Source organism: Bidens hawaiensis, unplaced genomic scaffold, assembly GCF_021521415.1.
Source record: "Bidens hawaiensis isolate Kalapana, Puna unplaced genomic scaffold, B.hawaiensis_p1.1 tig00033217_1, whole genome shotgun sequence".
NCBI classification, from domain to species: Eukaryota; Viridiplantae; Streptophyta; class Magnoliopsida; order Asterales; family Asteraceae; genus Bidens; species Bidens hawaiensis.
The window spans coordinates 22,251-40,777 of record NW_027495695.1 but is presented as its reverse complement, the minus strand read 5'-3'; the positions used below and the strand labels follow the sequence as shown (position 1 = coordinate 40,777).

Here is an 18,527-nt window from a genome sequence, read left to right as displayed (position 1 = left end):
GTGGTGGGTCAATTTTGGCTTGTGGTGCGGGTTCGGTTTTGCTTGTATCACTTTTCTTCTTGAGGGTTAGGGTACCCGCTTTGATATGTTTCTCGGATAGTGCACTGGCTAGAGTAATAGCGTCCTCATGGTTCGTGGTTTTGCTACTCATTACTGAGTCCCAAATTTGCATGGGTAAACCCCGGGTGTTTTTTTCAAGTTCTCGTTCCGACGGGGTAACCAAATGAGGAACGAGGATGCTCAATTCATGAAAACGGAGCGAATAGGCGGCTTTATCACCACTTTCTTGTTTCAAGTTCCAGAATTCCTCTTTGAGCTTTTGGATCTCCTATTTGGGACATAACTTTTACATCATGAGTTCTTTGAGTTCGGACCATGGAAGCGCCATAGCCGTTTCCATCCCTTAAAGGTGCATGACACTACCCCACCATGTAAGGGCAGTTCCCTTAAACATTCTCGAAGCTAAATTTGTCTTTTTCACATCGGGGCACTCGCTATGTCGAAACACACTCTCCATCTTTTCAAACCATTGCAACAAGGTAGTCGCACAGTTTGTACTAACGAACTTGGTTGAGTTAGCACTAGTAAATTGTTTATAAGAGTAGGATGCGAGTTTGGGTTCAACGGGTGCAACAACGGGTGGAGGTTGAGTAGCATGTACATGGGATAAAAGTTCAGGAATCACCGCGGCCATTTTTTTGACAACGAAAGCATCCATGCGTCGAGTGGAGTTCTTGCGCAGTTGGCATCTTAGTGGAGGCATTCTATAAATTAAAGAGATGAAATAAGTTTGAGGTAAATAGAAATGAATATGATGGTGTATAAAAATAAAATAAAATTTCAAGTTTGATTATGAATTCCTAGAGTTAGCGAGGAGGAGATGTTAGTGTTAAAAAAAGTATAAAACTTTGTATATAAATAACAATTCGTAAACAAAACGTAGATGATTTTGAGAGGTTGTAGCTTGAAAATTTTGAGATTTTGAGATTTGTAGAGTCGGGAAATCATACATGAACCACCATGATTTGATATTCTGACACTAATTTTTTTTAAATACCATGTTGGAGTCTAAACATGTGCACGTATCACCGCGTCTTTTTCATGTTTTCGACTAAAATAACGATAATTACATATAATAAAAATGGAGATACAACAAGATGTTGAAAGCGCTTGTCCAAGAACCATCGTGGCTTTCGTGTTTTCAACACCAAATATAATGAGACAACCGGAATGCTTGCATTCTACAACTTAAAGTATTAACATGTATAACACGGTTCGTTGGCCTAGAAAACGAACACTACAATTCAACCATCCATGGTAAGTAAATCACCTTCGATTCTTGGAATCTTTTTGTCAAATTGTCGTTTCATAGTGTTTAGCTCTCTGTGATGGCTACAAACCCGATATACATGCAACCTTTAAGGGATCTTAAATAACGGGATCCAAATTAAGTTTGTGATCCATAAAACACAATATAAAAACTAATGTTTTAGCATTTAAGGTAATGATACTTTGGAATACTATGAGAGTGTGTGCATGTGTACATTTTTTTGAAGATAAAATGAAATAAATAAGCAATTAAATATATAAGTATAATGAACAATCAAGTAGGGTAACACGTATAAGGACTCTAAAGCAAAACTATACTAGGTCGTTACGTCTAACCACCTATCCTATAGTCATGGCTCTGATACCAATCTGTCACACCCCGACCCAAGGCGGCGGAACATGCCGGGGTGCAACGGATTGCTCAAGAACACAAGACACTATTTAAAGTGACAATATTTAATCAACTCATTTAAATTCATAAAATCATAAAAAGTCACATAAGTTGTTCATACAATAACCGAATTCAATCATAGCAAATAATATATTGTTCATTTTGCTAATATCCTAATAGTCTTGATTACGTTATTCTTCACGTCCTCGAGTCAACCTAAAGTTAAACCTGTAACATTTCATAAAATAGAATTTTTCAACACAAAGGTTGGTGAGCAATTTCATAGTTTTGAACAATAAGTATATAATAGGAAATTCCACAACTTGTATACAAAACAATAAATAATAGCAACAATTTAGATAATGAAATCGTTAATAAGAATATATTAATGGCACCATTCTATAAGGGGATGCCAAATAGATTCGGATTTATAGGAAATCGTTAATAAGAATACATTAATGGCACCTTTCTATAAGGGATGCCAAATATACTCGGATTTATGAATCGACCGACAAAAGAGGTAAACACATTAGCAATTAAGCATGTAAGCATATAACATCAAATCGTGCATTTATTTAAGTAAGGTATACAATAAAGTTTGTGGTTTAAGACTCAAGTATAAAACATTTAATTTGAATAGGTATGCACTAGCACCCCCAAAATGAAAGATGGAAAACGGGGAATGAAAAGTACTCACATTCAAGTAATAAACTTGATTGGTAAAATGATGAGTATCCGGAATAATGAGGTTTAACAAGCAAAGCCTAGATGAAAGGAAGTCTTGTATTAGAAAGGTTGTCTAGGAATCTTTAAATAAAATAAATGATAAGAAATACAAACAATTTAAAGTTTAAGGTTTAAAATGTAAATATTTAAAAAATTATAATAATAGTCCTTTAAAAAATATAAGTTTGCTCGAAACCGGGTTAAAGTATCTAGCCCTTAATTTTACTCAACCTATGTTAAGTAATAAGGTGGGTAAAAATGCAAGAATGCAAGTCCCATTATAATATAGATATTAAAACGGGTTTTAACGAGTGTTCGGGTTGTTGGTTCGGGTCTTGATAATTGGTCAAAACCAAAGTCAACTTGTAAGGCCCCATTACCGGTGCCCTACTTTGGACGTTGGATTTACTTATAAACGCAGTTCTAAATATCAGAGATAGTTAAAACTTTCGCGGAATAACATAAAACATCAACAGTCGTTACAAACATTCATAACTTATCTTTAAACATAGCTTAAAACATGTCTTTTAGTTCAAACATTAACAATTAAATCTTCATATGCCAGCTTCTTTATTCATCTGCCATGTATCCCCCCTTCAAGCCAGCTGTCTCATCCTACTCACCTGTGTGCATACTAAAAGTCAGCTACGCTGAGTGAGTTCTAGTTAATCATACAACATGCAATACATATATACTTACATACTTTCATTCATACTTTCATATCTTTATCTCATTCTTACTTACCTTCATTTCTTACGTTATAAAGAGCATTACGCCCTACTTTCCTCGAGTATTATTAGGGCTCGGTCCCTCCTTCCTCGAGTATTATTAGGGCTCGGTCCCTCCTTGTTACCATACAACCATACCTCATTTACATCCATTCATATATCGTACATATCATATTATCATTTAACATAACATTACAACTTAACAAAACGTGCAATATCCGAAGATCATTCATGTACTGACAAGTAATCATTCATACTTTTCACATATTCACGTAAGGCATACATTTAACTTTTAGGATAAACGTATTAACAAACACATCGAGTATGCACACAGCCTCGAAAACATAACAAGGAGATGGGGCTAGAAACTCACCTGAATGCGGTTACGTTCACCGTTTATAGTAATCCTTTTCTTGAGTTGTGCACGACTAACTGTATAACAATTACACGTATCAATTAACTATCACTACCCAAATCGTCTTTCTAGTTCAATTATCACCCACAACTAACGGGGGTCCGGGGGCAGCGTCCCTGGCAGCGGGGTCCAAGGGGCAGAGCCCCTGGCAGGTCAGCTTGGAAAAGTTTTATTATCATTAACAGTCTTAACACATTTTCCATTCACATTTTAAGTTATTTTCTAAGTTGGGCTTATTTACTAAGCCTAAGATAATGGGCCAGTTTCCTTTATATTAGGTAAGGGCTTAGCCCAACTGCCCATTATGGTACCTGGGACCAACTGGATTTAGACCCAAACCCAACAGAATGGTGTGGCCGAGAACTCCAAGCAGAGAACCCTGATGGCCGAAAACCTATTCTAGCCGAGAACTCGGGTTTGACCGAGAACCTTGGTTGACCGAGAACCTTGGTTGACCGAAAACCTTGGTTGACCGAAAACCCACGGTCTGATGCTTCCAGTTCATATTTTTCTACCTTATCTCCTTATCTAGGCTCAGGTAACCGTTTAACATAAATTTTAACCATCATAACCACCCTCCTTAACCGTTTAACCATCCAATACCACCCCACTATCAAGATTAACCCATTTTAGTATAAAGCTTGAATCTTTATTACATTCGAAGCCCGTTTTAAAAATAAAGCTTACATCTTTAGGTTTAAAACGTTCTAGGCTAGATCTAGGGTTTCCTTTATGAACCGTATCCAATCATTAGTCCATTAAGTCCGTTTTAATCATCAAGTTTGCATTTTTAGGAAACATTTAGACCCGATCTACTCTAGGGTTTAGTTTCATGGCAAACCGTCCACAACAATGTAACCTTTAAATGTAAAGAACATACCTTTAGACGTTTGTAAGGTCACGGCTAGCTTGAGACGTGATCTTGGACTTGTTAGCTCACGTGTATGATCGCAGACCCTATGTTATGATGCTTTTTTTGGGTTCGGATGGTGGCCGACGGCTATGGAGGTGTTTTAGGCTTAAGTGTGTGTTTTATGGTGTAGGCAAGAGTGTAGAATGGATGGAAATGGAAAGATTTACGGTTTAAGGGGTATTTATACTCCCTTAAGCCCATGGAACTAAGGCCCATCTTTCCTTTTTGGTCCATAATTATCTCCATCTAATTAGCCTACTTATCTCACTAGCATTACTATTTATTATTTGCTAATTCGGTTGAACTTTTCCGCTAAAACAATTAAAATGTTTTTATTCAAAATTTTGGGATGTTACATCAACTTTCCAAAATAATGAATGTTATGAGATAACTCAATAAAATTTAAGAAGACTTAACCAAGTATGTAGTTCTATTGTTTTAGAACTAATAACGTCCGTTAAGCGAGTGTTCAGTTTTGTCTGTCCAAACTTTTTTATAAGATCAAGTTGGATTCAACATTCCAAGTACTTTGAGAAAATAATTAAAATCAGTTTATAAATGATTTTTAAAGAAATATATAAGTCTTGATAGCTAGAAACACACTTGTGTGTCTTAAGCGAGTGAACTCGGTTTAGTTCGGTTTGGTTCGGTTTCCAACTCGGAATAAGATCAAGAATGGTTATCACATGCCCAGACATCAAAGAACTTGTATAATAATTTATAAATGATGATACTTAAGTTTTACAACCAAAAAGTCAACAATAAAGTCTTTAAACGAAAGTTCGGTTTTCGGTTCGGATCTTGTTTCGGGTCAAGACCGAGGTTAGATTCTACAAACCATAACCATGTAACTCATTAATATGATTTTAGAAACTTAAATCTAACATAAAGCATGTTTATAAAATTATTTAACAAAACTAGTAAACAAAGTTCGGTTTACGGTTCGGAGCTATTTACGTTAAAACCGAGGCTAGTCTCTACAAACCCATAACCATGGAACTCAACAAATATGAAATACAAACTAAAATGAGCATAAGTTAAGCATGGTTAGTAAGCATAAACAAGTTATATAATTATATATGTATCAAGGACCAAGTGAGTCCTCTATGAAGTCTTGCCTTACGAGGCCCGATACTCCACCGACCGAGATCGGAGAAGTGATCACCAAAGGTAACAAGGGGTGTATATTATATATATGTTGTACCACAAGTTATAAGTTATAATATGTTAGTTAGAATAAAGTATTATGGTCAGTTTGACTTTTGAAAGTCAAACTTCCAAGAACAATGAAAAACAACCTTTAAAACCTTGAATTTGAGAGAGAAGATGAAGTATGAGCAGGGATTAATGGAGAAGAGGGTCTTGTATATATAGGATAAGATTGAAAGGGTTATACATGAGGTCTAATGTATAAAATTCGGATTGGAAAATAGGGTGTAAAGCACAAACAACAAACAAACATTGTAGTTGACTTGATGGCCATCGTGCCACGCGACCATAGAGGGTCCTCACCCATCCCGTATCGCGATGGGTGGGCGGCTAGATCTTCAAACTTTGTAAAATGGCAGTTTTGATCCCTAGAGTTGGTTTTAAGCGTTTTAAGGTATTTTAGGGACCGAAAAGGGTGTTTTTGAGACTCAACAAGTATAAAACAATTTTGTAACATAAAATCCATCATTTCGATTATCGAAGGTTTTGGTTTACAAAACGGGTTGGGTTACATGATAAACGAATTCAAAAACGAATACAAATAGGATCCGAAATTGACGAATGCCACATACGGTCCATGGGCTTAAGGAGTATAAATACCCCTTAAACACTAATTTTTCGATTTCCATCCATCTCTACACCATATCATACACATGCAAAAACACACACTTAAGCCAAACACTCTATACACTAAAACTTTCAACGATCCAAGACCAACCGAAGGTAAGAAATCATTTATCTCAGCTGACCCAACATATTAGAACCCGACACGGCAGCCCCGTGATGTCGTATGAGCCGTTTGGATCTAGATATAGCTTTATTCGGGCGTTTAGTCAACCAAAAACGAGCTTAAGGGCCATCTTAGCTCGGATCTGGACATCCCGAAGTTAATCAGATCATAAACGATCAAACCCCGATCAACCGTGGTGGTTAACGGCTGACGGCGCCGGAATCGAAGAAAAACCTTGAAAAACGCGAAAAAGAAGCTGAACTGAACATACGGGCGCATAAGTATATACGCTGTATATGTGTTCAACGTATAAGTACAAACACCGTATAATTAAGTGTACCTAGCATGTATGTATGTATATAACGTATATGTGCATTAACGTATATGTATCCACCGTGTAAGTGTATATATATATATAATGTATATGTATGCAGTGTGTATGTATATAAACGTATATGTGTACTTATGCAACGTGTGTATATATATAAACGTATATGTATATGTATGCAGCGTGTATGTACATAAACATATATGGATATGTATGCGACGTGTATATATATAAACGTATATATATAAACCCATGGGCCAGCTAACTCAAGCCATTGCCTTCGGCCTCTAACCTTTTTAGGCCTCCAAATATTATGCTTTTATATAATATATATTTTAAAACGGGCCACAAACTAAAACTTAGGCCCAATTCCTTTTGATTATGGCACCTGATAGGAGAAATGGAAAAGAAAAAGAACAAAAGGACGGATAGAACTCTGATAGGGAAAAAAATATTTTTTATTTTAATTTTTTTTAACACCATCAACTATAAACTTAATAGATTATTGTTTGTCTTAAGCCCGGGTAAAGGAGGAGGGTTTATATCAAATTGTTGTTAAAAAAGGTCGCAACATTTAGTTCTCTTTAGGCCTTCATGAACGTTGAGACGACACTGTGTACAAACAACGCGTAAGTATATATATGGCGTATATGTATATATGTCATGTGTGTAAGCATGACTTATACGCCAGATGGCTTATACGCCTAAAACTTATACGGCCTAAAGTGAATTTCCAATTAAACGAAAGATAAACAACGTATACGATAAATATGGACTTATATGATGGTTTAGATAAGAATAAGTAAATAATTAATAAGGAATAGTAACGTTTAAAATGAAGATTTGATTTGGTTAAATAATTGATCTTCGGTTTTCCTGATGAGGTTTTTGGTAAAGGCTTATTAAGGAAAATAAAATTTTTCCAAGCTGACCTGGCAACTTAACCCCGGCCAGCCAAAGGCTCTGCCTCTTGGACCCCGCTAGGGGCTGCCGGCCCCTAGAACTCCGCTGCCAGGGCGCTGTCTCCGGACCCCCGTCTAGGGGTTACAATAACTTAGAAGTATGGTATAGCGAGTTGTTAACTGATATTATGATTAATACACAGTTAGCCGAGCACAGCTCAAGAAATGGCATAACAGTAAATTCAGAGAGGAACCGTTTACAGGTGAGTTTCTAGCCCCATTTACTTGTTATGTTTTCGGGGCTGTGTGCATAATCGATGTGAATAGTTAATACACTTACTTTAAGCGGTAAATGTATGCCATATATGATATGTGTGATAGTTATCAAGGTTATGAATGAATGCTTGTTGATACGTGAACTATCTTCAGAAATTGCACGTATCGCCAAGGAAGGTAAGTGTTAGAATATGTAATACTGTATAAAGTATGTATGAATGATAAAGCAGGGTATGTATGAAATCATATGAATTATAGTATGACTGTATGGTTGTGCATATGTAGGGAACATACCCTAATAATATATGTGAATGTAGGAAACAAACCCTAATAATATATGCGAGTGTTTGAAACAGACCCTAATAATATCTGCGATTGAAGGGAACAGACCCTAATAATATCTGTGAATTTAGGGAACATACCCTAATAATATATGCGAATGTTATAGGGCGAAATGCTCTTAAAATATTAGAATGTAAGTGTGAAAGAAAGAATGAATAGGTGAAGTAAGAAATATGTATCTCCGGATACATAATAGTAAGTATGTGGATGTATTGTATGTTACATGTTTTAACTAGAACTCACTCAGTGTAGCTGACTTTTAGTATGCACGTAGGTAAATAGACTAAAGCAGCTAGCTTGTGGGAGATACATGGCAGGAACTGAGGAAGCTGGCATCTGAAGATTTGTCATCATGTTTAAATAAGGTACTTTTATTTTATGTTTTTAAAGACAAGTTTGAATGTTTATAACAAATGATTGAAGTTTTTATTTATTCCGTGAAAGTTTAATTTAACTCTGATATTTAGAACTGTGTTTATGAGTAAATCCAACGCCAATGTAGGACACCGGGAACGGGGCTTACACCTGTGTGATTAGAATTAGGGTTGATATTTATCTGACTATTAAGTTTACGGATTCAGTTCAAGTGTTCTAACTTTTTCCGATTTGCATAGTAATGGTATTTTTTTGCCCTATTTGCAAGAATAAAGGTTGGTTTATGACTAATTAAAATGATTTAACTATTAAAAAATAATTCCCTTAAATACTTTTGGCCAAGACCATGGTTTTCTTGATATATACAATTACACATCCATAATTCCCTTAAATACTTTTGGCCAAGACCATGGTTTTCTTGATATATACAATTACACTTTCATAATTTCTAACTGAAAGTTAAAACCTTTCCTTTATGTTCTTGGTTCGTATTGATCTTTAGCATTTATGAACTTAATTTGACACGATTGTTTATTCCACCATTTTCATCAAAATTCTTTACAACTGGTTAGGTTAATAAATAGATCAGTTAATATGATGATGACAATTGAGTCAACTTTTACGCTTATTTACAACTTATTTTGTTTATGCCATTTGTAAAATATACTATAAAGTTAGTTAACTGTTCTTATGTTGCTCTATACTTTATAACATTTTTTTCTTTTATTTTGTGTATCATTGATAGGATCCTCAAAATCAATGATGATTATATGTGAAGAAAATCCCAAGGAGCTTTTTGGATGTGAAACCATTTCTGCAATGGATATACCTTAGTTTTTTGTCAACCATTATTTACATAAGCGATGATCTTATTGACCGGTACATGGTTTAGACTTATGTTTTGTGATTTCGTTATAGTCTATTCACATTAATATTGTTTTATTAGTCTTTATTGATTTAAATGTCAAAATGTATACTCATTTTGATTACACTAATTTTATACATTTTTTTAGTTTTGGGTATAGAACTAGTGATAGCTGACATTATGTGGCCTACTATCTCTTGTGAAGTAACTTGGTACTGACTGTGTATGTTTGATTTTTTAAACGATTGTTAGAAAGACGTTATATGGCTTTTAAATCAACTTTGAAGTTTAATTGTAATGTTGTTAGGCCTTGACCAATATATGAGTTGATGATAGTTTTTATTGTGGTTGGACTTGATAATCTTTTCCAACAATAATGTACATAAAGAATTGACAAAAGGGAACAAAAACTAAAGGTATGGATCTTGTTTCCTTCAACATTGTTTATATCTCCATATTATTTTGTTATTGGTAATATTTTTTGTGTTTAAAGGGATTAGGAAGACAAGTTCTATCTTCACCAGCTCAATTAGTAAATTTTTCAATCTCCACTAAATATAAATTAGTAAAGTTTTCAAAATTATAAGTTTTATCAATAATTAGTAGATTAGTTTAGCTATTTTTTTATGGAAGATATCAAGGGTTTAATATGGGAAAACTACAATCACGGTTTTTTTATTAATCCGGTCAAATCATTTACCATGCTTACCTAAAATTTTAAATTTTTTTCTTATTGATAAAGCTACAATTACGGTTTCTTAGTTTAAATAATTTTAGAGATTGAGGTCTTTCAAATTAATTCAATATTGTAACAACTCTCTAAAATATTTCCTAATTACACGATATTATTATTCAAATTTTAAACATAACTTTCGCGATGACCATAAACAAAAGCCAATGTTAATCATTAATTCATTATATAAGGTTGGTTTGTACTTAAAAGAACCCGTATTCTCACACGGACAATTATATGTTACCTTATCAAGAGCTACAAGAAGGCATGGATTATATATTTTGATTTTTGATCAACAAGGTTTATTGATTAATACAACCACAAATGTAGTGTATAAGGAAATTTGTAGTTGTTTTTAAAATATTTGAGTAATGTTTGTTTTGTAATTCTTGTAATTTTAATGTAAATTGTAATTGTATCAACAATATATGATAATTGTGTTGTTGATTGTATTTTATTTAATTTTTAAGTTTTAAAATGTTCATCAATTCTCTGTGTAATACACAGGCCTCAAACTAGTCCAATATAGAAGACTCAACTTTAATAAAAAGTTATGGTGATAAAAAATAGGAGTGTATATTGTTGTTAGGTTTGATAAACCATAACCATTTAGTTGAAAAACTTGAATAGATGTTGCAAGGTCAAAGGCTAAGGTTCATGACAAGTTGTGGCATGAAAAACATCTATAAAGAAGGTGATAAAAGTGGACAATGACATCTCACAACATTCAAATCACATAACATAAGAATACATGACATGGTTGTCCTCATCGATCGAAGGGGTAAGAAGTTTTACGTATATTCTTAAAAAAATGGATTGAATGAAAAATAAAATAAAGGAGAATGGATTTAATAATCCTAAGTTAATGCAGTTGGCCGATAATAATCACAACTTAAAAAATAGTTGTCACCAGTCTCAATATCACACAACTTTTTTCATTGGACCTCTGCTATAAAAAACTTAACCACGTTAAGTTTTTTCCATATTTCAAATTGATGTTTTAGAGCTTTCGATCGGAATGAAGATACAAATCGATTAATGTAAAACTTACATCGAAACGGTGCTCCAAATAGCTTGATTTTTGTTAATTAAAAGTTTACACACCGGAATTGAAGCATCCTTTAGTCGTTTTGATCACCGTTTTGAGGTAAGTTTAACATCAATCGACTCGCATCCTCATTCCGAACGAAAGCCCTAAAACATAAATTTGAAATTTGGAAAAAACTTAATGCCGTTAAGTTTTTTTCACGGGGGTCCAATGAAAACAAACAATGTGAAAGTTGGGACTGATAGCAACTATATTCTAAGTTGAGATTATTATCGGCCAATTGCATTAAGTTGGGATTATTAAAATCCAATTTGCCTAAAATAGAAAAAAATACATTGTGGAGAAAAAATATTTTATTTTGATTTGAATCTAATTATTTTATTTTATTTTTAGAGCAACGAATTTTTGTGTAATATGCCATCGTACTCTTCAAATTTAAAGAGTTATGTGGCCTCACTCTAGCAAGACTATGTTATCTTAATCGGGTCCACGCTGACTTCAGAGTTTGGCTTAGGCGTGCCCCCGAGAAACTATACCACCGACTACCACTTAACAGTCGTCGTGCCACCACAATAGTAGAATTCTCTGGCGTAACATACGGTGGGACGAAAACCCAGGTGAGCTCGGGATTCAAATTGACAACCTCGTAAGGTCTACCTCAAATCCTTCATTGCCATAATCTACCAAAAATGACACCAATAGGGACTTTTATTCTCCATTGGAAAACCCAAACCTCCCACCACTAAGCCACAAACGGGAATTCAATTATTCAATTAATATTGTTAAATAAGCAATATTTTATAATTATATATTACAAAGTTATCATGATACCCTATTTTAAAATTATACATAATTCTTGAAAAAAAATATCAGTCATGCAAATGAACAACATGCCGAGAATAACGGTTTCGAGAAAAGAGAGTAGTGATCCGCCATTGAATTTGGAACATTAATGCAGAAGAATTTAGGTTTTTGTTTCTAATTCGTTTTTTAAGAACATAATTAGACGGAACAATTCCTGTCATAGGCCGTGACACATCAACTCGTACGTAAAACTTTGATATACTTATAATTGTGTTTCTTTTTTCCTAACAATCTGCTGTTAATTGTATCAATGGATTATAATGGTCATGATCTCGGTTTGATTTTGTAAATGTGGGCTCTCATATGTGTGCTTTTAGGATTTCTTATTATAACATAAACAGATGCTCTTGCATATATTTCTAGGAATCAAGGCACTACAATTTTTAGATCAATGAAATAGACTTGCAGCGCCCCGCGTGTTGACATCATGAAATCTGTAATGATGTCACTTTGTGCTGAAATTTGCATAAATTTAAATCAAATTTGTAAGAACCTAGCTAATGGATAAATTTAAATCTTAATTAACAGCATGGTACGTAGTTCGTTACGTTTTCATCCAATAACTTGTTCGTCCATCAATCTTGAATAACTGTAAATTGTTTTCTCATATTAGGTTTCCCGCTAACAGAAACATTAGTAATCTAGACAAAATAACATTAGGAGCATATTCAAATGAATAATGCTTATCACTCTATTCTACATTGATTTCTGCAGGTCATGGGCTATGGAATTGATGACGACGATAAGACCTCACCGGTAGACATATTAATTCTTCATGATTAATTTATCATCCTCCCATTAAAGTTTCTTTTGCAGCAACTTCTCTTGGTTCACACCACCCAACTCGTATCCTTGTAACATTGGAAATTCGATCCAAAGTGGGCTGCCATAAATAGCTAGATTCATAGACTGGGAGATACTTATTGTAAATGTAACAAGGAAAGGAACTCGAGTTTTTGAGATCGGGTGGTGTGAACCAGGAGACGTTGCTGCAAGGGAAACTAGTGAGGAATAAGAAGAGTGTCTTAACCACTAGATTTTTTTTTTCTGTGCAGGCAGCTAGATCTCGGCTACCGGGAGTAACGGTTGGAGTAGCACCCTCGTTTCGAAGTGCTGAACGTGCTGAGAAACGTAAGGAGGTAATTTCCTACTTCAGTTTATTATCTTACCATATTATACACTACCCTTTATTTGATTATAAAACCCTTAAAAGGCTAAAACTTTGATTTTGGAAGAACATTCTCTAAAATAGAAATTGATTGAAATTAATGTGTTCTTTTTACACACAATTTACCCATGAAATAACAAAATAAACTTTATGAAAGGATCATCTAAATAATTATGCATTATTCTTTTATGTGGTATTTTTTCCTAGTTTTATATGAAGCTAGAGGAAAAGAATCAGGCCTTGGAGGCTGAGAAGATGGAACAGCAAATAAGGGCCATGGTAACGTATCATCTAGCAAATTTATTCGACAAAACGGGTTGACCCAGTTACCAAAAGTTTGTTTATGTTTTTCATAAACTCTGCTTAATGTTAATGTTAGGAAGAGGAAGAAGTAGCTATAAAGGAGCTCAGAAAGAACATGGTTGTTAAGGCACACACTGTTCCAGATTTTTACTATGAAGATCCTCCACCCAAGTTTGAACCTAAAAAGGTACATAAACTATTTTCAATATTTTAAACAAATATACATCATACTTTATATTTAATCATTTGTTCATTTTTATATAAAATCAAAGTAGTTAAAAATAAACGAGAACAAATAATTCCACAAACAAATATCAACCCAAGGTTGGCGGTTTGAACTTATATATATATATATATTTTTTTTAAGTTTTCATTCTTATTTAAACATGTTAATGGTTTGGCCTATTTAATTTTAATGCAACCCGAAATGACCCGTTTAGTACAGACGCCTGTGACCCGTGCCAAATCACCCAACTTAACCAGGGGAAACAGCTGCAATGGTACACGCCATTTATCAATGGATGGAAAGGGCTCGTCTTCACGGATGGCACCTCTGAAGGAACGACGTAGTGTTACACCAAATCCTAAAAGAAACAAGTAATCACAAAGTAAGGATTGCCCAAAACGTGCCCAGAAGGCCCGACAGTAAACTACATCTTGTAATATATTATGTTTAGTTTTAACTGTTAGTGTTCTGGGCTCTTTGTTACTTGTAACATTGTATTGTACAGATTCATCCAATTAAAATCTCTCTTTTACCTTCACTAAACTTGGAGCAACGGTAAGATTGTTGTTATGTGACCTTGAGGTTACATGTTCAAGTTATGGAAACAGCTTCTTGCAGGATTGCGGGGTTAAGAAAAGTATATATGTGGATTGCATATTCTATCTTATCTGCCCTTTTATTTTTGTAGAATTTTTCTTACTATTGATGTTGTAACATTCTATTCTGTATTATTGCCAATTCCCATGTTTCCACCAATATACATAGGATCCTTTATTAAACGAATGTCTTTCTTAGTAGCAGGGTTTAGGGAAAGATTAAGAAAGGCAATTTCTCCATATTTCTCACCAAGCATGTGACAAGAATTTTATTCGACTGTAGTGATAGCTTAGAAAGTCAGATTTACACATCAAATCTATTTTGCCTTGGGGAAACACGATCGATAGGGCCTAACTCAAAACCCTCTCGAAAATAAGAACAACGACCACTAGGCACCAGCCTAGTATGTGTGGCCCAGAACCGATTGCCTAATGGTAAGCCCATATGGAGAGCCTAATCAAAACTCATGTGGTGTGCACCTCAATATGTATACTACCATAAATTGTAACCCTTTGAGCTCATATTATTCCTTACCACTCCCTTGAAACAATTTGGTTCTGATACAGCTAATTCTTTCTAACCTCTGCAACACTTGTTCAATGGACGGCCTATCTTTCGGTTCGGTTTGAGTACACTTCAGAATAAGTTTAGCACACTGATATATAGCTTCCGGCGGGTAGTCATCACCAAGACTCGGATCTACTATATTCGTCAGCTTCTTTTTCTTGGATAGCATCGGCCTCGCCCATTGCACAAGATCTTGCTCATTTTGGGGCCGAGTTTTGTCAAAAACTCGTAGGCCTGTAAGAGTTTCCAACAACACCACTCCAAAAGCGTATATGTCGTTCTTCCCGTTCAAATAACCTGAATATGACACATGTTACCAGTGTAAGACATCAATTTAAAATCCAACATCATATTATTTACAACGTAGTTAACTAACCTGTTGCCATGTACTCTGGTGCTGCATACCCATATGTCCCCATTACTTGTGTAATAACATGTGTGTCATCATCTATCGGACCATGTCTTGCCAGCCCGAAATCAGCAATTTTTGCATTGAAATCCTTGAAAGAAAAATAAAAACCGAATTTGAAATGATATCATAAAATTCACCATGAATAACTAATGTTAGCAGCATGCTATACCTCATCAAGCAGTATGTTAGAAGTCTTCAAATCACGGATTATGATTTGCTTCTCTCTAGAATGCAGATAGGCAATGCCTTTAGCTGTTCCTAGCATGATTTTGACCCGCGTTGACCATGAAAGCGTTCTTCCTAATCCTTCTGCATTTATTGAACACCAGCTTTAAGTAAATGTCCATATCATTACCAATGTATTATGTGATCAAGAGCGAGGAATTTGTTTACGTTTCAGTATATAATTTTCTAGGCTTCCCTTATGCATAAACTTGTACACTAGAAGTAGGTCCTTATCTTCCGAGCAGTATCCTAATAACTTGGTTACATTTGGATGACTCAGTTCGCCTGAAAGTTTCACCTCTGTCTGCATCGACATGTTATAAAGTGAAATTTATGTATCGTTTACACACAGTTACACGCACATAACTATAATTACCTGCCATTCTTCAAATCCTTGATAACCATCCGTATCAAGTTTTTTAACAGCAACAGGAATCCCAGAGCAAACTTTGGAGGGAACATATGTTTCTTGTTCAACCCAACCTTTGTAAACTTTTCCAAACGCTCCCTCACCCACAACCCTGTCATCACTAAAGTTCCTGGTGGCAAGTTTAAGTGCATCCAAACTGAATATTTTCAAACCAGAATCTGTAGCTTTAACTTCTTGGAAAGTATCAACATATTCGGTCAGTGAGACTTCTTTGCTAGAAAAACTACTGGGCAGACCCCATTTATTCTTTCTTTTCTTTTTTCCTACACCCCCTTTCGCTGAAAATAAGATCAAATATACTCGTAGAAGTTAAGTTTATTAAACAATCAAAGAAATAGGAAAAAGAACGGTGAGGGTACCAGGTCTAACAGGGGTTGTGACAAGCAACACATTTCGAAGCATTCTTGATAGTGTTATTATCTTTCCGGACTTGATGCAAGAATTTGAAAATACTAAAGAATCTCCTCTCTCTTGCAGTGCTAATGCAGCCTCAAGTGCTACTACCACCTCACTCATTGTCGGGCGGTCTTTGGGCCGAGTCTGTAGGCATTTATCTGCAATTTCCACAAATGTTTTTAAGCTAGCAGGCATTATTTGAGCCTTCACCCTTGAACAAGGGGTTAGCCCCATCAAAATCGGATCAATTATATGGTTGGATGTTCCTTGTCTGATGAACGGTTGGGCCCAACCGACTAGACCAAGCTCATTGTCTCCAGGATTTGGATCAACAGCAGGCCTCCCGCATAACACTTCCAATAACACAACCCCAAACGAGTAAACATCTGATTTTCTTGTTAATCTCCGAGTCAAGAAATAGCTAGGATCAAGGTACCCGAATGAACCTTTAACATCTGTGCTCACATGGGTGGACCCTTGGTCCATCAGACTAATTTTGGACAATCCAAAATCACCCACCTTAGCTGCCATATTCCCATCCAAGAGTATATTTGAGCTTTTAACATCCCTGTGTATGATCCGGTGGCGGACACCTGTGCCAGTATGAAGGTAATCCAATGCGTGTGCAGCCCCTATGCAAATCTTGAGGCGATCTACCCACGAAAGAGGAGACTGCTGACTTGATCCGTTGACTTTATATAAACGCTCTGCTAGGTTTCCACCAGATATATACTCGTACACAAGCATCATCTCATCAAACTCATCACAGTATCCGATAAGAGAAACCAGATGGCTGTGTCTAAACCTGGAAAGCATCTTGACTTCTGTCCAAAACTCAGTGGCGCCTTGTTTAGATCTTGAATCCAAACGCTTGATTGCAACCGTTGTTGCACCATCGTCAATGACACCTCTATATACCTTACCAAATCCACCTTTGCCTATGATCACTGATTCATCAAAACCGTTTGTTGCCATTTGCATCTCAGAGAGAAGAAACCGGCGGCATAGATGTTTGGTTGACAAATTAGATGGTGGTTTCTTAGTCTCCCGGACGCTTGTTTCGCGTACTTCCCTTAACTTATAAACAATAGTGTTGAGCAGAATCAAGATTACTATCACAGCAATCATGATTCCCAATCGATGGGCAACTAGTATCTAGAAAACTGACAGATGGGGTATGCATAGTAAACTATGAACATCAAAAAACATTCTATGCTGAATAACATCTAAGTTAAGTTGACTGCACATTAACAAATTCCACAAATAAATACTTAAGATAAGTCTGAATATTGTCTGTATGAGTGAATAATTACGAAGATGCGTGTGAAATTCAAAAATTGTGGTCCAGAATTATAATATTTTGTTTGAAAAAGTCTTGTGAGTATTACATATGTGCCAACATAGATGATATATTAGGAGGGAGGAAGGTGTCAAGTAGGACTTTGACAATTTGACTTTTCTGGTTGTGTGCACTCGAAGATTATATTATAATCCCTAATTTCTTAAATTTTAATCATTAAACTATCATTTTATTTTGGGTAAAATATGTAACGCTAGAGGTACTAATTCACTCTTTCAAAAAATGGCAAAGTGTACCTAGGTATGATAACATATCCTCAAATTGAAAGCATCTACAGCATGCTACGAAGCACGAGTTTTGGATGATATGACCAAAGAAAAAAATTGGATGGCAAACTTTCCTTACTGTGGATTAAGTTTGTGGACGTGAGGTCTATGTAAGCAACAAACTTGCAAGGTGGGGCCACCCTCTCTATCTCTCAAGCATATATACATATAATTATAATTTTTTAATGAGATTTGTGAAAGTTTGTTATACGTTGTAAAGAAAATAAGGTTTTTGAGAAAAATTTAAAATATGATGTGACGCTTACATGATAATAAGACCATTTATAGAGGTTTGTTGTTGTGATTCTCCTAGAGATTGGAGGTGTCACTTTCATGAATGGTGTACTCCACCAACGAAAGTTCAATCAATTTCTCCCCAGTCCCCATGGTTTACTAGTCTAAA

The 18,527-nt window shown here is 35.3% G+C and overlaps 1 pseudogene across 1 annotated transcript; it reads right to left on the bottom strand.

Moving 5' to 3' along the window:
* Window positions 1-14,991: 14,991 nt before the first annotated feature.
* On the bottom strand, window positions 14,992-17,710 carry LOC143584661 (uncharacterized; annotated as a pseudogene). Its single transcript, XR_013144396.1, has 5 exons — window positions 16,462-17,710; window positions 16,049-16,380; window positions 15,617-15,976; window positions 15,412-15,535; window positions 14,992-15,332 (listed from the first exon to the last, which is right to left on the bottom strand). The product of XR_013144396.1 is annotated as an uncharacterized LOC143584661 (transcript).
* Window positions 17,711-18,527: the final 817 nt, after the last annotated feature.